This window comes from Nothobranchius furzeri, chromosome 16 (genome assembly GCF_043380555.1).
Source record: "Nothobranchius furzeri strain GRZ-AD chromosome 16, NfurGRZ-RIMD1, whole genome shotgun sequence".
In the NCBI taxonomy this organism is placed as follows: Eukaryota; Metazoa; Chordata; class Actinopteri; order Cyprinodontiformes; family Nothobranchiidae; genus Nothobranchius; species Nothobranchius furzeri.
The window spans coordinates 48,877,220-48,886,119 of record NC_091756.1 but is presented as its reverse complement, the minus strand read 5'-3'; the positions used below and the strand labels follow the sequence as shown (position 1 = coordinate 48,886,119).

General features: G+C 47.5%; 1 long non-coding RNA gene across 1 annotated transcript; it reads right to left on the bottom strand.

The window, feature by feature from the left end:
- Positions 1-3,249: 3,249 nt before the first annotated feature.
- On the bottom strand, positions 3,250-3,861 carry LOC139063432 (uncharacterized). Its single transcript, XR_011516792.1, has 2 exons — positions 3,703-3,861; positions 3,250-3,634 (listed from the first exon to the last, which is right to left on the bottom strand). It is a non-coding gene; the product is annotated as an uncharacterized lncRNA (long non-coding RNA).
- Between the last annotated feature and the right edge of the window lie 5,039 nt (positions 3,862-8,900).

Sequence of the window (8,900 nt, the reverse complement as noted above, 5' to 3'; positions counted from 1 at the left end):
TAAATTCATAATTATTCTCGGAGAGAGACCAACTCTTATCTGCCCCTGGGAGCCCCATAATGCATAGCGTCATTTCAATATGGGGGTGTCCGCAACACAGTTTATATGCAGGTAGCGGCGCTGCGGCTGCTTTATATAGCGACTCGATGCATTCTCCCTCAACCCAAATCCTGGGATCACGCATTTTAGCTAAAACGTTAACGTTAACTTGCCTTGCGTTGATTGTTGAGTTGTGGGTGATGATCACGCTGATGTGTCATGAGATTTGAAGCGTTACTTGCTGCATTTCACCATCGACATATAAATATTGGACAATGGGTTTCCATAGGCTCCAATAACACGTTTTTGAAGAAAAATGGGAGGTGGCCACCACCGCCATTTTGACCGTGTCACAGGTTCCGTCAAGCCCAGAAAATTCCACAAAAGGGAAGAGAGGTGGAGCTGAGGGTGCGGCTGTAAGGCTGGGATCAACTGACGACACCCGGTCGAACTAGATACAAGCTAACCTGAAGCTAACCCAAAGCTAACGCGGAGGTGGGAGCTAAGCTAACGGAGGTAGCAACCTAGCTACAACCGAAGTTAACTGTGCACAACGGGTGGAAAACATCGGTTTCCATCCAGAGCTCCACAAGCCGGCAGCCCGCACAGCAGACAAAAGCCGCGATCAGACAGAGATGTGCCGAGCTGCAGGGAGGGGAGAACCGGGTGGAAAACAGAGGTCTCCCGAGAGCTCCACAAGCCGATAGTCGGAACCCAGCTCCACCAACATGTTATATTTCAACCAATTTTCTAAAGTGCAGCATTATGTTAAATGCACTGGGTTTTACCCTATTAAATTTAAATTTCATGGTTAAACAGTACATGTTAAAATCTAAGCTCAGCTCAGCAGTGACCTAAAATACATAAATTTAATTTTACTTACCGATTAAAATGAAGTGGAGACTCCTTGGACGCTCTATTAGTGCAATTAATGCCACAGCAAGTCATTTTGTCCAACAATTGCACAACTAATATCCAAAAAAGAAGGCACAAACGCTACAACTAATAGTCTAAGTTGAGAGACTGAAAATGATGGAACAGTTTTCAGGTGAGACCGAGGCTCAGACTGAGGCCTTTCCACGGAGCTAGCTCTGTGGTCACGTGGGTCTGATGCTCATTAGTTATACAGAATTTTAGGCTTTTAATACACTTAAACAGAAGAGTGAGAAAAAAATTCACCCCCCTCAGATTTGTCATGAGTGTAAACTAGATAATTTAAACAAAAACATGTTTTGGAACCAGGCTGTAAACATGTTTATTTCTGCTGTGAAATTGGTATTTTAACACGGGAGTCAATGAGGATTTGCTCGCTTCTGACACCAGCCCCCAGCGGATGAGGGTGGAACTGCAATTTATTTCATTTCCGCGTTTGCTTCAATTTTTCACCCGCATTGTGGGGGCTTGCCTTTCACAGACACTTTTTCTGCACGTGCTGCAAACAGGATGGCCGTCTTCTGTCAGCTGTCCCTCTGCATTCTTCAAATATCCAAAAAATGCCCATACTTCCGACTTTGTCTTCTTTGAGGGATAATGAATGTCCTGAGCGCTGCCGTCTCCTCCTTTGGCCATTATTTCAGCTTTAGCTTCAAGAAAGTTTTGGCTGTAAACAACAAAGTACGTATGTGCCGCCAGCAACTTCAGCAGATGATACGATGGCTGGTATGGGTGACCGCGCCTACACTGCAGCCACAGTAATCCACCGAGATAATATATATTTTTTAAAAACAGGACGGTTATTATTATTGTTAACCTTTTTACCGGGGTTTACCGCTACACCGGTTACCATGACAGCCCTACTCTCAACAAGCTAAAAACTAAATCTAACAAAGGGCACTTTTTGAAACCACCATTACTGAAATAATGCTCAAAGAAAATCTAACTAAAATCAATCAACAATTTCAAACATCACAAGCAAAGGACCAAAACATTTCACATCAAAGCAAACATCAGAAAATGTGATGAATTTATTAATTCCACCAAAATATTAGCATACAAAAAGTTAGCTTAGCATATGAAATTGACAAAAAGTTAGCTTAGCATATGAAATTGACATGTATATTGTTGTTTAGCAGGGGGGTTATCTTTATTTGACTCTAAACATTTATTTCACAATGTTACTCTTTAATGGCACATGTGGCAGTTTTGCTTGCTTTTAGCATCCCCTAGTGTCCGTTTCGTAAACCCAAAAGTGAAACTTATCCTTAGAACACATTACTCTAACAGCTGAAATGTCTCTCCAGCCTTTATTAGTGTCTACAGAAGTGATTCATCACTAAATTAAACAAATCAGCTGTGTTCATGATCTAAAACATGCTAGAAGCAGACTGCAGCATCAGGTATTTCGGCTCATTTTTTTCTAAGCCCAACAGACGGGATCGCGGTCTGAAGTTGTACATGTGATATTCTGGCCACAGAGGGAGGTGGGTGTCTGAGTCACATTTCATTGTCATGGTCATTTTAGCACATACTGGCTCAAGAAAATTACTTAAAAATATTACAAATGTGCATAGTATAGCTTTAAGGCCCTGATGACTGTTTATGGAAATATCTTCATCCATATCAGTCTAACTAAATCACTGAAACCACCCTGTCTCTGTAGGTGGTGAAACTGATTAACAAAATCAATATACAGTGAAAAATAATTCTCTTCTGACTCAAAATTTTCTCAAAACTTGAGGATAAAGTCGAATAGACGTAGCAAAACGACTAAATTGTTGTTTTAGTTTGTGGTGCAAAGTAACAGCGGGCAACGCTCCCAGTTGGCAGATGACGTTGTTTTAGAAAAGCTCTTTGTGAAATGTCCACATGAGGATTTAAAAAAAATCTCCATTTTGAAAGATGCTTTTGAAAATCTGCTTTTCATTTTTCCAAAACAGGACAACAAGTTTGAAATGTAAAATCTAATTTTTTAAGAATATCTGGGAAAGTGAAGACAAGGCCAAAGAGGTTCCTTAAAATTATACTTTGCTAACAGAACAGACAGGGTTAGTGTTGATTTTAAATGTAGTTTAAATAAAGATGTTGCATGTTGGCACCGTTTAGGAAAATTAGCCTGCATGCCAACGTGACCTGAGCGAGGGTTGTTTCTGCACATCTCACAAGTAAAAAACTTAGACGTGTCACCCCGCAGCAGCGCGTCCACGGCTGCAGGTTCCAGATAGAAGGGGGAAACAAGCGACTCATGGTCCAAAGAACAGGCAGGAGAACCACTTAACACTAAAGATCATTTATTTGCAGGAGCAAAAACACTAAAAGTTCAGGTCTTTAGAGGCTGAAGGAGTAACAAAAGCAGTCCTAAAAACAGTCTAAAACATCCTGTGCAGCACCAGGGGCGGGGCGGTGTCCAGTACAAGGAGCCACCTCTTGGCTCCAGCTGACCCGTGTTGACCCACGTAGCTGGGACCCAGTCTGCCCCACCTTGTCCTTTGGCTGTCAGGCACAAAGTTGACCTCCTGCAGCAACCCGTCTGTGCAGCCACCATGGCTCCAGCGTCATCCTCTCGCCCACTGGCTGCTGCACACACCGCCAGTCTCTCTGCAGCCCCCTGGCACAGCTCCGCTCCTTGGACACGTCACGCCCTCCTCGGCCCAAGGCCCTAACAAGACGCAGAGGCACCAGCACCAACATTGCACCACTCACATGGGAGAGGAGAGGGCAACTCACAATCCTCCACACTTGGTCGCTTGTCCACATCCTAGGACGGTGCTCCAGGTGCCGTTCTGCAGTCCAGGGTGGTCGGGTGTTCATGTCCTTGCCAGAGACGTCACCATCCAGCGTGCGTCTCTTACTCTCAGACCTCACGCATGTCTATGGTGTCTGCTGCTCTCTTGGACTCTTTCCTCAGTTCCTTTTATACCTCGTTTGAGTCCATTACACCTGTGGCCATTCCACACATGTTCCCACTTGTTCTAATTAGTGTCTCTGGGAGGTTCCACAAAGGGAAAAAAACATTCAAAACACAAAATAAGCATGTCAACAGCAAAACACAAATCATGCAACTTAAACTAAATCCAAACTTTTCCACTTTGTGACAGACGCACGTTCACCAGATGAACATATTAAATGACCTTTATATGTTGTTATTACGTTCCTTGTTAAACAAGATTAATATTACGCAATGATGAGAAAATTTCTCATTATTATGAGATACCGCTCCTGTATTTGTTTCCCCACACTGATGGCACTATGCTTCTGTCAATAAACACCCTTATTTTATTATGTAATCATTAAACAAATAACAGTAATGAAGAAATTAAACCCCCCAGAGGACGGACTTTGAAGTGAGAACCTTAACAGTAGTGAGAGGGTGAAAAGCTGTTGGCCTTCTCACATTCCCTGATGAGGCCTTTCTCTTCTCTTCCGACTGTTCTGCAGCACATTTCCTCATCTGTACCCCACCTTCATAGCAGGATTTTGATGAAGGTACGAATCCTGAAACTCCATTGGGATTCTCTAAACCCAGAACTGGTTTGATGAGGTTTTACAACAATCGCCTATAAGAGGTTAAAATACCACAAAATTTGGAATAGAAGTAGAGCTGCTTTTTGTTATAGCTGTGAAATACGTCATTGTCTTCCTCCGCTTATCCGGGTCCGGGTCGCGGGGGCAGTATCCCAACTAGGGAGCTCCAGACCGTCCTCTCCCTGGCCACCTCCACCAGCTCCTCCGGCAGGACCCCAAGGCGTTCCCTGACCAGATTGGAGATGTAACCTCTCCAACGTGTCCTGGGTCGACCCGGGGGCCTCCTGCCGGCAGGACATGCCCGAAACACCTCCACAGGTGGCGTCCAGGAGGCATCCTGACCAGATGCCCAAACCACCTCAACTGACTCCTTTCGATCCGGAGGAGCAGCGGTTCTACTCCGAGTCCCTCCTGAATGTCCGAGCTCCTCACCCTATCTCTAAAGCTGAGCCCGGCCACCCTACAGAGGAAAATCATTTCGGCCGCTTGTATCCGCGATCTCGTTCTTTCGGTCATTACCCAAAGCTCATGACCATAGGTAAGGATTGGGACGTAGATCGACCGGTAAATCGAGAGCCTGGCTTTCTGGCTCAGCTCCCTCTTCACCACGACAGATCGGCTCAGCGTCCGCATCACTGCAGACGTTGAACCAATCCGCCTGTCGATCTCCCAATCCCTCCTACCCTCATACGTGAACAAGACCCAGAGATACTTAAACCCTTCCACTTGAGGTAGGACCTCTCTCCCGACCCGGAGTTGGCAAGCCACCCTTTTCCGGTTGAGAACCATGGTCTCAGATTTGGAGATGCTGATCCTCATCCCAGCCGCTTCACACTCGGCCGCGAACCTACCCAGCAAGAACTGAAGATTAGAGCTGGATGAAGCAAGGAGGACCACATCATTCACAAAAAGCAGAGACGAGATTCTCCTGCCACCAAACTTGACACACTCCACACCACGGCTGTGCATAGAAATTCTGTCCATAAAGGTAATGAACAGAACCGGTGACAAAGGGCAGCCCTGGCGGAGTCCAACCCTCACCGGGAACAGGTCCGACTTACTTCCGGTTATGCGGACAAAACTCACGCTCCTCTGGTAAAGGGACTGAATGGCCCTTAACAGAAAGCCACCCACCCCATACTCCTGGAGCGTCCCCCACAGGGTGCCCCTGGGGACACGGTCATAAGCCTTCTCCAAATCCACAAAACACATGTGGATTGGTTGGGCAAACTCCCATGCCCCCTCCATCACCCTTGCAAGGGTATAGAGCTGGTCCACAGTTCCACGTCCAGGACAAAAACCACATTGCTCCTCCTCAATTTGAGATTCAACTATCGATCGGACCCTCCTCTCCAGTACCTTGGAGTAGACCTTTCCAGGGAGACTGAGGAGTGTGATCCCCCTATAGTTGGAACACACCCTCAGGTCACCCTTCTAAAAGATGGGGACCACCACCCTGGTCTGCCACTCCACAGGAACTGCCCCCGATGACTACGCAATGTTACAGAGACGTGTCAAACACGACAGCCCTACAACATCCATAGCCTTGAGATACCCAGGACGAATCTCATCTGCCCCCGGGGCTCAGCAGCAATGTAGTTGTTTGACTACCTCAGCAACTTCTGCCCCCGAGATTGGACAGTCCATCCCCAGGTCTCCCGGCTCTGGTTCCTCCTCAGAATGCACGTAGGTGGGATTGAGGAGCTCCTCAAAGTATTTCTTCCACCGTCCATCTATACCCACAGTTGACGTCAGCAGCTCCCCATCCCCACTGTAAACAGTGTGAACGAGTTGCTGCCTTCCTCTCCTGAGGCGCCGGACAGTTTGCCAGAACCTCTTTGGAGCCGATCGATAGTCTTTCTCCATGGCCTCACCAAACTCCTCCCACGTCCGAGATTTTGCCTCGGCAACTGCCACTGCTGCACCCCGCTTAGCTCTCCAGTACCTGTCTGCTGCCTCCGGAGACCCACAGACCAGCCACGCCCTGTAGGCCTCCCTCTTCAGCCTGACGGCTCCCCGAACCTCTGGTGTCCACCAGCGGGTACGGGGGTTGCCACCACGACTGGCACCGGCCACCTTGCGACCACAGCTAGCAACAGCCACCTCAACAATCGCAGAGTGGAACAAGGCCCACTCGGAGTCAATGTCCCCCGCTGCTCTCGGGACGCGGTCAAAGCTCTGCCGGAGGTGGGAGTTGAAGACCGTCTTGACAGGTTCTTCTGCCAGGCGTTCCCAGCAGACCCTCACTATGCGTTTGGGTCTGCCAGGTCTACACGGCATCTTCCCCTGCCATCTGATCCAACTCACCACCAGGTGGTGATCAGTTGATACGACTACAAAGTCTATCATCGACCTGCGACCTAGGCTGCCCTGGTACCAAGTGTACCGATGGGCATCCTTATGTTTGAACATGATATTTGTTATGGCCAAACTGCGGCTTGCACAGAAGTCCAATAACGAAACACCATTCGAGTTCAGATCAGGCGGGCCGTTCCTCCCAATCACACCCCTCCAGGTCATGCTGTCATTGCCCACGTGAGCATTGAAGTCCCCCAGCAGGACAATGGAATCCCCTGAGCACTATCTAGCACTTGTCCCAGGGACTCCAATAAAGGTGGGTACTCTGAACTGATATTTGGCCCTTAAGCACAAACAACAGTCAGGACCCGTTCCCCGACCCGACGGCACAGGGAAGCTACCCTCTCGTCCCCCGGGATACACCCCGACACACAGGCAGAGAGTCTTGGGGCTAACAAAAAGCCCACCCCAGCTGTCTGCCTGTCACCCGGAGCAACTCCAGCAAAGGAGAGTGTCCAACCCCTCTCAAGGTCATGGGTTCCAGAGCCAATGCTATGTATCGAGGTGAGTCCGACTATATCTAGCCGATACAGCTCATCCTCTGCCACAAGCTCCTCCTCCTTCCCCGCAAGCAAGATGACATTCCATGTCCCAAAAACCAGTTTCCTTGTCCGGGGATCGGACCGCCAAGGCTCCCGCCTCGGTCTGCCACCCGATCCACACTACACCGGACCCTTCATGTTCCTCCTGCAGGTGGTGGGTCCACAGTTGGATGAGCCCATGTATCCGGTTTGGGTTGGACCTGGCCGGGCCCCATGGGCGAAAGCCCGGCCACCGGGCGCTCGCTCACGGGCCCCAACCCCAGGCCTGGCTTCGGGGTGGGACCCCGGTAACCCTCCGGGCCGGGTACTCAGACTCTTTGATTGTACACCCATGAAATATCCTCTGAACCGTTCTTTGTCTCTCCCTTCATATAAGACAAATTGGTCATGGGAGACCCTACTAGGGGCACAAAGTGCCCCAGATGACATAGCTCCTAGGATCATTTGGGCACTCAAACTCCACCACGATAAGGTGACGGTTCAAGGAGGAGGCTGTAAAATAAAACAGGGAAATTGTTTTATGCCCCAATCTCCACCCTGAAAGTTCAAAGTAATCTCAAATGTGTTACTTGCCTACCTAGGGTACATTTTTACTTATGCAGGCTATATATATGTGGGTAAATGCTGAGGAAACATTTGGTGTTCCATCCAGGAAAACCTGGGATCAGGCTGATGGTTGTGGATGTGGAAACAACATAACTCCACCAATCTAGATGTGCATAACATAGATTTTAGGATCATCAGCAGCTGGTGCAAGGGAAGACATTTTTTACTAAAACACACCACTTTTGTTTTGTGACAGGTAGGAAATATATTTTCCTCTGTAGTTGACAAAGTCACCAAAATCATTTGTCATTTTTATTATGATGCATTTTCACCTAAATCAAGAATAGTAAATCAAACTTTGAAAATATCCATGGGGCAAAGCTCCCAGTATCTTCTCAGTGATGTTTCAGGGAAGCTGTTGCTCTGCTGGTGAATTGTCGCTGGTACGAGGAGGGCAAACGTATGCTTGAGGGAGTCTCTTCTTAAGACTCAATCAGTTCTTTGGTGGGGTTCACTGACCCAGAAAATGGCTTTCAACAACTAGAGGAAATGATACTCCATAATCACCTTACTGGCAACACTGGGGAAGGTATGCACAGCAGCGCTCTCACACTGAGCTGCTCGATGGGAAAGAAAAGAATAAAATCCATTTACAAACACCAACATTTAGCTTCTTATTAGCCCATGAGTCAAAACTCATTAATAACCTCTTTCTTCTTTCTTGGCAGGTAATCCAGTTGTTCTGTTCTTTGTTTGCATGTTTCCCACACATTCCTGTCATAGACTTATACAAGAGCATTTTCTAGAGATGACACCAGGTGTATCAGGTGTCCATCACTCTGCTTTCTCGTGGGAGATGTGGTTGATACATAAAAGGAGATAAACTCAAACCGAAACAGCTGATTAGTGTTCTGATTTTATGGAGAATCTGGTTTTCCTGTTTGTGAAATTAAA